The sequence below is a fragment of the Hordeum vulgare genome, chromosome 3H (assembly GCF_904849725.1).
Source record: "Hordeum vulgare subsp. vulgare chromosome 3H, MorexV3_pseudomolecules_assembly, whole genome shotgun sequence".
Lineage (NCBI taxonomy): Eukaryota > Viridiplantae > Streptophyta > Magnoliopsida > Poales > Poaceae > Hordeum > Hordeum vulgare.
In genome coordinates this window covers 417330262-417342498 of record NC_058520.1, presented here as the reverse complement: position 1 = coordinate 417342498, position 12237 = coordinate 417330262, and positions in this window count along the sequence as shown.

The window sequence follows — 12237 nt, the reverse complement described above, 5'->3', positions numbered from 1 at the left end:
ACTCCCTCGTCCCACCGACGCACCCAAACCCACCTACTCCTGTCGCCCTCCCTCTCCCTCGGCACCTCTCATTCCCCTCGTCAGGTCCAAGGGCGTCGTGCCCCCTCTCCCCTCGCCTCGGCCTCGTCGTCCCCAGATCGCCGCCGGACCCCGTCATCATGTCCCATCGCTCGCCCCTGGGGCTCCGCGATCTCTCTCTCTCTCTCTCTCTCTCTCTCTCTCTCTCTCGCCCGTGCCTCTCCTCGCCCCTCCATCCTCCCGCTCGCTCCCCCTGCTCCCTCCTCGCGAGGCGAGCCCCTCACCTCGCGCCGACCTCCCTCCCCCCACGCACTCGCTGGCCACCTACCTCCCTGGCCTAATTCACCTCGCCCCCCACGTCTCGCCCCTCCCGTCGGCGACCCCCACCTCCAACGCCGGCCCCTCACCCCCTTGGCGCGGAGCTCCACCACCACCAGTGACCTCACCACCGGCGGCCCCTTCCTTCGACGGCCCTCCGGCGGCCTCCTCGCCTCCTCTGGGCCGGATCCGCCCCCCCCCCCCCCGGCGTCACCGGAGCTTCCTCGCCGGCCATCACCACCACCGGGGGCTCCTCCTTGTCGGAACCGCCCCGACTTCCCATGCACTCCGGCTTCACCGGGCCTTCTCGTCAACACCGGTGAGCTCCGGGCCCCGGCCATCCTCTCCTCCTCCCTCTACCGGTTCCGTTCCGGTGATCGTCGTCGCGTTCCGGCGCCGTTGTGCTCCGGGAGGTGGAGGTGGAGTTGCCTCCTCCCTCTCTGTGTTGAGAGAGATGTGTGTGTTGAGACAAAGAGGTTGGAGGTGAGAAGTTAGAAAAAGAAAAATAAGAATGTATTGAAAGCGTCTATGTATTTTGTATGAAACACGTATGTATGTATTAATGTATGTATGTATGTATGTATTGCGTATATATGCATGTATGAAAGAAAAGAAAATACATTATGTTATGTATGGATGCAAATATGTGTGTGTGTAAATTGTGGTGTGGCCAAACCCCCACTCCCAGTTACAGGGAGGCCCCACACGTTGGTAAATAAAAAATGATAATAACAATATTATATAAAAAATAAAAATATTTTTTTATTAAATAAATAAACAGATAAATAATTAGATACATTATTTAATTAATTAGATGGATAATTAAGTAATTAGGATAATTAGAGTATGACACGTGGGTCCCCCACTAAATTAATCTGGTTAATTAATAATTAAACCTAATTAAAAATGTGTGTCTATGACGCATGGGACCCACTGGTCAATTGACCAATCAACTGCTGATGTGAGCATGACATCATGCTGATGTCATAATATCATTTAATTAAATTAATTAAATCTGTTTTTAATTCGTAAATAATTAATAAAACTTTAAAAATTAATATTAAATAATCCGAAAGTCACATCAAAATATTTTCAACATGAAAGTTGATCAGCAAAACGAGACGAACCGGGATACACGGTCCATTCGTCTGTCACGCGTCCCTAGCATAGCAAACGTGGAACTTTTCCCTCGTTTCTCGTGTGACCGGTAGTAGCCCGAGACCCGGAAAATATCGTCAAATATTCTTCCGACCCGTCTATGATGGATGTCCCTGCGTTAGCTCATGTCTAGCCTGCATCTTGCCATCTCATGCATCGTGTCGCACCTGTTGGTATTATTTATTGTTTCTGCCCCTCTTCTTGCCGGTAGACCCCGAGACTGACGCTGCTGTCGGGTACATCTACGACCCTGCCGACCAGCCCTTTGCCGCAGAGTAACAAGGCAAGCAAACCCCCCTTGATCATCCCTATATCGCCTATGTCTTTCTTCCTCCTGCTTGCATTAGTATTTTGCTATTGTTGTAGTTAGCTCCTATATCTGATGCATAGCCTATTTTTTATGAACTGCTACTTTCAGTACTGTACTTTAAATCTGCTTAGTATAGGTGGAGCAGTCATCCCTTCAGACCCCGTAGTCTAGTTGCCCCGCTTGTTTTCAAATCTCGATCCCTGATCGATGAGCCAGACCCGACACAACACATACACCCCCTTAGTTGTACGACGCTACAAAGATACTATCGGGTACCGAAGGTGACACCTTGCTAAGTACTCCTGACGATATCTCTGTAGTATAGCTAGTCGGTCGTGGTTATCGAGGGTGATTCCTCTTTCACCATTCCCGATGATGCCTCTGTCGTTTAACCCCTCAAGTGTGGGACCCCCGAGGGTGATTCCTCTAAGCCCACCTTGACGGATACATCGTTCGGATTCCAACGAGGGTGATACCTCGGATCCCCCCCGATGTTACAACCACACAGTTACTCGACCATGTTACTTGGATCATTGGTGATTAGTTGATAGACGGATGGATTCCCGCGAGATTGTGTCGATGGCCTAATTAAAATGATAATGGATTTGGGTATTTGATCTGGGTTGGTCGGGAGGCCTTATTACGCACTAACCGTCTGCGTGGGAAGAATTATGGGTACTCGACATCACGGTATCAGCCGAAGCTTTTCAGATGTCAGCAATGGAGCAGCGCGCGCCCGAGTGGTCCCGAGATGCATCGTGCTTGTGGTTAAGGGATGCTAGGACTGACGTCGGCCGCCCACGCATCGTGCAGGAGCGCGAAGGGGAACTGGGCCCACGAACCCTGTGTGCGTAGGAGTTAGACCGGCGGGCTGGCCTCTCTGTTGAGTCTTAGGTGGGGCTGCGACGTGTCGATATTCCAAGGCCGGGCATGACCCAGAAAAGTGTGTCCGGCCAGAGTGTTATCGAGCGCGTCGGGGAATATGTTGTGCACCCCTGCAGGGAAGAACTTATCTATTCGAATAGCTGTGTCCACGGTTACAGGACGACTTGGAGTTGTGCCCTGATCTTATACAACTACAATTGTTGCTTAACTGGAATTAGTTGCCCCGGGATTTCTTCCTCATGGGAGTTGAGGGAGGATCTCTGGCCATGACCTCATGTTAATATTGCTACAACAATATGACTATTATTTTTGTGTTACACCTGTTCTACTCTCGTCTATTGCTGCAAGACCCTGAAAATGCTAGTCTTCGACAGGACTAGGCCTTCTCTCTCTATTCTCGCATTGCTGCTGTCAGTCCACATATAACCACCCCCTTCTTTGATACCGATGCATACTTAAAATAGTTCTGATGAAAGACTTCCAAGTACTTTGGACGAGTACTCACCGTTGCTTTGCTCTCCCTTTGTCCCCTTGATCCATTGCTGCGACCAGATGATGGTGCCCAGGAGATGGAGTTTCCTGCCGACGTCTGCCCCCCGATGGTGTCTTCTTCGTGGAGGCCGCCGAAGACCAGGAGTATTTTAGGAGGTTCCCAGGCAGGATGCCTCGCCTCGTTCGATCGTTGTATCTTTTGTGTTAGCCTTCTCTAAGGCACCCCATGTTTTATGTCTGTACTCATATATTGTTGCTTTCGCTGACTCGCGTGTTTATCGAGCTTCCGTATTGTAGCCCTCGAGGCCCCTGGCTTGTAATATGAAGCTGATATTGTTTTATTTGTGTCTAGTCTTGTGTTGTGATATCTTCTCGTGAGTCCTTGAGTTTGATCGTACGCATTTGCCTGTATGATTAGCATACGATTAAACCGAGGGCGTCACAAGGGGCCACCAGGGTGGGACAATCCACCAGGGCGCGACCATCCCCTGGTCGTGCCCTATTGGCTTGTGACTCCGTTGTGTGGCTCAGGTCTCCTCTCGAAGCTACCAGGTCTTTTTTGGGTCCTGAAAAATCATTAAAAAAATTCATGGCAATTGGACTTCATTTGATACTGAAAACCTGAAAAACAAAAAAACACATAGAAAACATCAACTCACACTAGGCACTGGGTTAATAGGTTAGTGCTAAAAAATAATATAAATTTGTGAAATACTACCCAAAAAGTATCCTAGAGTGATAATATAGTAGTATGGAACAATAAAAAATTATAGATACGTTGGAGACGTATCAAGCATCTCCAAGCTTAATTCTTGGTCGTCCTCGAGTAGGTAAATGATGAAAACAGAATTTTTGATGTGACATGCTACCCATCATGTAATATTTTCCATGTATGCTCAGTGAGAAAAGATCGATTAACAAACATCAACATAGTAATAATTATAAGCATAAGCAACAAAATCATCATTCTTTCAAAGTATACGATCCTAGAAGAATGTTTACCCATCATCTTTCATATTAGCAAAGCATGGCTCCATCTTCACCACATTAATACAAATGTCAAGCACCAAGGTGTCCAAGTCAAGAAATTGGATCATACTTTGTAAAGGTGAATCAACTTTTTATTTTTCATGCAATACATGAGTGTGAGCCATGGATATAGCATAAGGGTGGAACAGAATATGGCGGTAGATGTCAAAGGGGTTAAAAGTGGAGAAGATAGTCTCACATTAACTAGGAGTACCAATGAGCTATGCATATTCCCATCGGTAGATGTCAATGCAAGGAGTAGGGATTGCCATGCAAATGATGCACGAGATCTATAAGTGTATGAAAGCTCAAATGAAGCTAATCGGGGGTGTGCATCAAACTTGCTTGCTCATGAAGACCTCGAGAATTTGAGGAAGCCCGTCATCGGAATATGCAAGCCAAGTTTATAATAATGAAAATATGATTCCCACTAGCATATGGAAATGACATATCATGGGACTCTCTATACGAGGAACATGGTGCCACTTTGAGGCACAAGTGTGGTAAAGGATAGTAGCAAAGTCCCTTCTCTCTTTTTCTCTCATTCATTTTTTCATTTTTTCTATGGTGGGATCGTTTGGCCTACCCCATTTTTATTTTCCGTCTAGAGTCTCTTCCCGACTTGTGGGGGAATCATAGTCTCCATCATCCCTTCCTCACTAGGACAATGCTCTAATAATGATGATCATAACACTTTTATTTACTTACAACTCATGAAAGCTTGATATGAAGAACTATGACTTAATATCAATGCCTATGGCAGTGTACCAGGTTGTGCAATGATCTAGCGTGACATATATCCGCAATATTAATGAATGGTGGCTTTGCCACATATGCTATGCCAACTCTATATGATCATGCAAAGCAATATGATGATGAATGAACTAGTCATACGATGCAACAGTGGAATTTGCATTGCAATATATATCAGAATGGCTATGTAAATGCCATGATAGGTAGGTATGGTGGCTGTTTTGAGGAAGATATAGGAAGGTTTATGTGTGACACATCATATCATGCCATGGGGTTTGGATGCACAGTACCAGAGAGGCTAGAAAAATATGAGGAGGTGAGATTGCGTATATCCATGTTTTCACATTAGTCATGAAGAAATCATATACTTATTACAAAGTTTTGTTAGTTTCATCACAAATAAAAGCACTACTCGCATGCCATGAGGGAGAGGGTTGGGAGGAGTTAATGATCGCACGACACCGACTCGAAACAACACTAGGATTTTAGCAAGGAATAGAAATGCTCACACATCCTGTCCATGCCTTTTTAATATTCAGACAAACTAGAAATTGACACCTCTTAGTACAGCTACTTCTGCAGACCAACAATTATGCACTTATACTTTTTTCATATTACCACATCAATATCATTAATCCATGATTTCTCTTAATGTGCTACACATTGGTTTTGATTGTCATTCATTGAATACCTATTATTTTTGGACTAGGTTTATGACCCACACAAATTACCATTACTGTTTATTAACTCCCAAACAAATATAAGTGAATAACTAGAGTACAAATATTTCTATAAAATCTACACGCCACCATGCTCAAAAAGATATAAGTGAAGTACTACAGCAACTGCTTAGCTCAAAAGATATAAGTGAAGCACATAGAGTATTCAAACATATCATGATGAATTTTTGTCTCTATCAAGTTGGTGTGTCCAAAAAATTAGGATTGTGACAAACTAAAAATAAAAAGTGAACTAAAGCAAACGACGCTCCAAGCAAACATCATATCATGTGATGAATAAAAATGTAGCTCCAAGTGACAGACCGATGGATTGAGACGAAAGAGGGGATGCCTTCCGGGGCATCCCCAAGTTTAGACACTTGAGTATTCCTAGAATATTGCCTTGGGTGCCTTGGGAATCCCCAATATTAGACTCTTGCTGCTCCTTATTCCATAGTCCATCGCGATAACACCAAAAACTTGAAAACTTCAATCACACAAAACTTAACAAAACTTTGTGAGATCCTTTAGTATAAGCAACATATCAAATACTTAGGTACTATTGTAAATTGATTCATATTTCATTATTGCATAATAGGTATTGTATTCTAACTTCTCCATGGCTTATACCCCTGATATAATCCATATCATCATCAAAACAAGTAAACTATGAAAGCAAAAGAAGAATCTGTCTAAAATAGAACACTATACTTTTATAACTCCAAAAATTCTGAAAAAATAGAAAGACGGGAGGAATTTGTACATAAATACTGTGTAAGAAATTCAGCCTAAAAATACGTTCCAGTAAAATCAGAGAAATTCTGCAATGGACGTCAAAGTTTTTGTTTTTTTGCATTGTATCAATAATACTTATCATACAAGTTAACCCAGAGGTTTTACTTGGCACAAACACTAATTTAAACATAAAACACAATCATTACAAAGGTTAATCATGTCATCATACCAAGGCAGAAAGAAAAAATAAAAAATTAAGATAACTATTGGGTTGCCTCCCAACAAGCGCTATTGTTTTATGCCCTTAGCTAGGCATAATGCACATGATCAAGTGTTCTCATCTTTGATACTCAAACCATAAGTAGCTCTCATGATAGATTCATGAGGTGTTTTTATTTTGTCCCTAGGGAAGTGTTCCATCCCTATGTTTAATGGAAAGTGGAACCTTATGTTTCCCTCTTTCATATCAATAATTGCACCTATAGTTTGTAGGAAAGCTCTTCGAAGTATTATTGGACAAGTAGGATTGCAATCAGTATAAAACACAATGAAATCTATAGGCACATAATTATTATTTACAATAATGAGAACATAACTAATTCTACATAAGGGTTTCTTAATTGTAGAACCCGCAAGATGCAAGTTTAGGGAACATTATTGAATATTAGTGAGACCAAGCACATCACAAATAGATTTAGGTAATGGGAGCTATAATAGCAAGGAGGCTGAATAATAATGCTAATGAACGGGATTTCTTTGGTGGGATCTATGCCACTCGCATAGCAAATTTTCTTGGAGTACCCATCCGCGAAGGAGATCCCTCGCTCCATAGAGCTTTCCTTGATTGCACCGCTTTGACACGCTATCAGTTCCTTGAGAGGGATGATGAATCCATCCTATATTGTTTAATATTTAACCGACAGCGTGTTTTCCATATTACCCTTCCTGCTCCTGCCTTGTTTGACTTTCAGGTAAAATGGAGATATTACATAACCAGAGGAGAGGCAGAGGAGTATGAGAGGGAGGCAAAGGCTGCTCGTCTCCGTGAGGCAGCTATTCAGGCAGTGGCTGCAGCGCTCTCGTACAACCCTCATTATGTTTTTGGGTATCGTGTGGACCATCCATGGGAGTAGACCAACTTAGGCCAAAAGCCTAAGCTTGGGGGAGTACATGTTTCTCACCGACTTTACATTCTTGATTATGCTTTCACTTTGTTCGTCGGTGTTCACACTTTGCCACTTTATCATCCATGCTAGTTTATTTTATTTATTTTTCTCGTTTTCTTTTCGTGTGTCTGTCTAGTTTGAGAAACCCAAAAATATTTTATTTTCTTCTTTTGCTTGTCGGGAGCTTTCCCGTGTAAATAGTTTTCTTTTTCTTTGGGTCGAGGTAGAAAACCATGGTTACAATGTTTAGTGGCTCTCGCATGCATATCTGTTTATGTGTTAAAGAGCCATATTACTTTGTCTTCTCCTTTGTGTTTGCCTGCAGATTCCAACTTAGTCCAATGCACGACCACGCTTATTATTTTTCACATCATTCGGTCGTGCAAGTGGAAGTCAATAATGACGATATATGATGAAGTGACTGAGCCTGGAAAAGCTGGTATGAACTCGATCTATTTTATTTTTGTAAATATGACTAGCTCATCGTCCCTGATTCAGCTTTGTTGTGAGAGAAACATGTTTTCAATGAAAACTTAGAGATCATAGTTTTTGATGTCATGCTTAATTAGCTAGGAGCTTATAATGGTTTGCCTTGGATGCCAACATGAATTTTGAGATGACTATGATGTAGTATGATAGGATGGTATCCTCCTTTGAATGATTCAAGTGGCTTGACTTGGCACATGTTTACACATGTAGTTGAAACAAAATCAACATAGCCTCTATGATATTCATGTTCATGGTGATTTATGTCCTACTCATGCTTGCACTCAATGTTGGTTAATCTCAATGCATTTTGATGACTGTTGTCGCTCTCTAGTTGGTCGCTTCCCAGTCTTTTGCTAGCCTTCACTTGTACTAAGCGGGAATACTGCTTGTGCATCCACTTTCATAAACCCAAAATTGTTCCATATAAGTCCACCATACCTACCTATATGCGGTATCTACCAGCCGTTCCAAGTAAATTTGCATGTGCCACTCTCTAAACCTTCAAGAAATAATCTGTTTTGCATGCCCGAACCGCTCATGTGGTGACAGGGGGCTATCAGTATCTTCCATGCTGGGCATGTTATCCTCAATATGTGTTTATTCACTATCATTCACGAGAAAGGGGCCGGTATTTGGAATGCCCAGTTCCATGCTCAAATCGAAAAGATAATTGCAAACAAATCCCCCCTGGATTGATGTTGGTATGGACGGCACCCGAGTATTCGGCTAGTCGTGGAGTGTGATTGATCGGTGGTGGGGGCGTCAAAACTTTACTTTTCTGTTTGGGAACCGCCTATAGCATGTGTACCGTGGAAGATGGTGAAAACTCTTAGTCATTACGTTGAGAATGAAAGCATGCCACCCAAAATTATTATCTTTGTTTTCAAAGCTTAAGCTCTGGCACCTCTGCAAATCAATGCTTCCATCTGCAAAGGGCCTGTCTATTTATGTTCCTGTTGAGTCATCCTCTTCTTATAAAAGCACCAATTAGAGAGCACCTCTGTCATTTTTATGATTTGCTTTTAACTGTGATTGAGTATGACTGTGACTGGATCTTCTTTGCCATGAATTACAATGTTTAGTCAGCCCTTGGTCTTTGAAGGTGCTCTGCATTTATGTTTTGCGGTCTCAGAAAGAGCTAGCGAGATACCATCTCTTCATACTGCTTCATGATGGTTTTGATTGAAGTGTTGATGTTTGAGACTTATTATTATTTGCTCGCTAGTTGATTATGCCATTGATATGAGTTTACCGTGAGACCTAGATGTCATTTGCTTATGTGGTTAGCTTGTGATCTTGCTGAAATTCTGGTTATGAGTTAGACATAGTTGCAACAACAAGATCAAACAGAGTTCGTAAAAGTTTTTCTTTTGTCTCTTTCAGTTTGTCAACTGAATTGCTTGAGAACAAGCAAGGTTTTAAGCATGGGGGAGTTGATACGTCTCCATTGTATATACTTTTTCAAACTCTTTTGCCCTTGTTTTGGACTCTAATTTGCATGATTTGAATGGAACTAACCCGGACTAACGTTGTTTTTCAGCAGAATTGTCATGGTGTTGTTTTTGCGCACAAATAAAAGTTCTCGGAATGACCTGAAAATTTACGGAGAATTTTTGTGGAATATATAAAAATTACTAGCGCAAGAATCAACGGAGGAATGGAGCGTGGAGCCCACAAGCCCACCAGGCGCCCCCCCTGGCCGCGCCTGGCAGGCTTGTGGGCCCCACAAAACTCCACCGCCTCCAATCTCAGGTCTATTTAGTCCGTTTCATCCGGAAAAAAAAATCAAGAAGAAGGGTTCATCGCATTTTAGATACGGAGGCGCCGCCACCTCCTGTTCTTCCTCTGGAGGGCAGATCTGGAGTCCGTTCTGGGCTCCGGAGAAGGGAAATCGTTGCCATCGTCATCATCAACCTTCCTTCATTGCCAATTCCATGATGCTCTTCACCGTTCATGAGTAATCTCATCGTAGGCTTGCTGGACGGTGATGGGTTGGATGAGATCTATCATGTAATCGAGTTAGTTTTGACGGGGACTCATCCCTAGTATCCACATGTTCTGAGATTGATGTGCTACTACTTTGCCATGCTTAATGCTTGTCACTAGGGCCCGAGTGCCATGATTTCAGATCTGAACCTATTATGTTCTCGTAAATATATGCGTGTTCTTGAGCCTATCTTGCAAGTTGTAGTCACCTACTATGTGTTATGACCCGGCAACCCCGGAGTGACAATAGCCGGAACCACTCCCGGAGATGACCATAGTATGAGGAGTTCATGTATTCACCAAGTGTTAATGCGTTGGTCCGGTTCTTTATTAAAATGAGAACCTTAATATCCCGTAGTTTCCATTAGGACCCCGCTGCCACGGGAGGGATGGACAATAGATGTCATGCAAATTCTTTTCCCTAAGCACGTATGACTACATACAGAATACATGCCTACATTACATTGACGAACTGGAGCTAGTTACATATCTCTCCGTGTTATAACTGTTGCATGATGAATAACATCCGGCATAATCATCCATCACCGATCCAATGCCTACAAGTCTTTTCCTACTGGTTCTTGCTATGTTACTTTGTCGCTACTGATGTCACTGCTGCTACTGTTACTATGTTGCTACTGTTGTTACTTTGCTGCTACTCGTTACTATTGCTACTGTTGCTATCACACTACCTTGCTACTGATACTTTGTTGCAGATACTAAATCTTTCAGGTGTGGTTGAATTGACAACTCAACTGCTAATACTTGAGAATATTCTTTGGCTTCCCCCTGAGTCGAATCAATAAATTTGGGTTGAATACTCTATCCTCAAAAATTGTTGCGATCCCCTATACTTGTGGGTTATCAGCCGTACATTCCTTGGATATTTTCTCCAAAAAAGACGGATCTGTTGATGCTTCAGTTTCTCGGATGTATATGTTAATGTTAAACTTAATAGCTATTCATTAAACTTATGTTAAACTTAAACTACATCGCTGATGCTGACTTAATCCCACGAATTTAGGAAAACCATGATGATGGCCATGAGGACGACGCTAAGCGAGATGAGGATATGACTGGCAGGAATACTAGCAAAAGGTCAAAAATGTCCAAGATACTGGTGAAAATACTACTCCCTCCGTTTCAAAATATAAGACCTTTTAGAAATTTCACTAGGAGACTACATACGGAGCAAAATGAGTGAATCTATACTTTAAAATATGTCTATGTACATCCGTATGTAGTTTATAGTGCAATCTCTAAAAGGTCTTATATTTAGGAACGGAGGGAGTACGTCGGAGGCTCAAACTAGTTCTGCAGTCCCCATGCATACCATGCAGAGATCAGCTCACGCAGTGGCTATGAACTTCTCAGTCGCTCGTCCCGACGTGTCTATGGCAGTGACGGAGCTGCACGTACCTGCTCCTACTCACATGCATGTTTTGGACCAGGCGCAGTCAACCACTGCATGCGTCATGCATGCCGCAGCTCGGGAGGGCCGGTCCATGGTTCATGACAACATGCGCAATGCCCCAGCCACCAAGCGTGGCTTAGCTACTCACATCAGTCTCGTAATCAAGCAGCCAGACACTGTTGCCGCGTCGTTGCACGCTGATGGTGACTCGACGTTGCATGCTTCTGGTGACCAGGCCCTGCATGTTGTTGCCCCAGATTTAACGAGACTAGAGCTGGACGTGGGTTCGGCTGCGTCACCAGCTGCACATCCTGCTTCGTATTTTTTGACAATGCCACCCACTACATCTTTGGCACGTGCGGCAGGCGTCGTGGTTCCACTAGACCCAGCAGCGGATCATGCTAGTGGGTACATCTTAGTACCCATTGCGGTTGTTTCGTTGGGTCCTTCGATGTGTCCTTCTTCACCGACCTCTGGGATTGCACGATCACCATCGTCCTCACTCAAGACTCCGCCAACGGCTACGCTGTCGACGCTGATGTGTACTATATCTAGAGGGATGACCATGCCCCTCTTACGTAGTAACCGTCACTCCCTTGCCGCTGATGGTTATTCTTCGATCGATGAGCACTCTCTGACGAAGGCGATGCGACACCAGGCTTCGAGGAATCTGGACCCCACGGTAGGTACATCGCCCGATCAAACTTTTCTTTCCTTTTCAGATACTCACATTTCTACTAGCTTAAAAAATGTTGGTGTATCTAT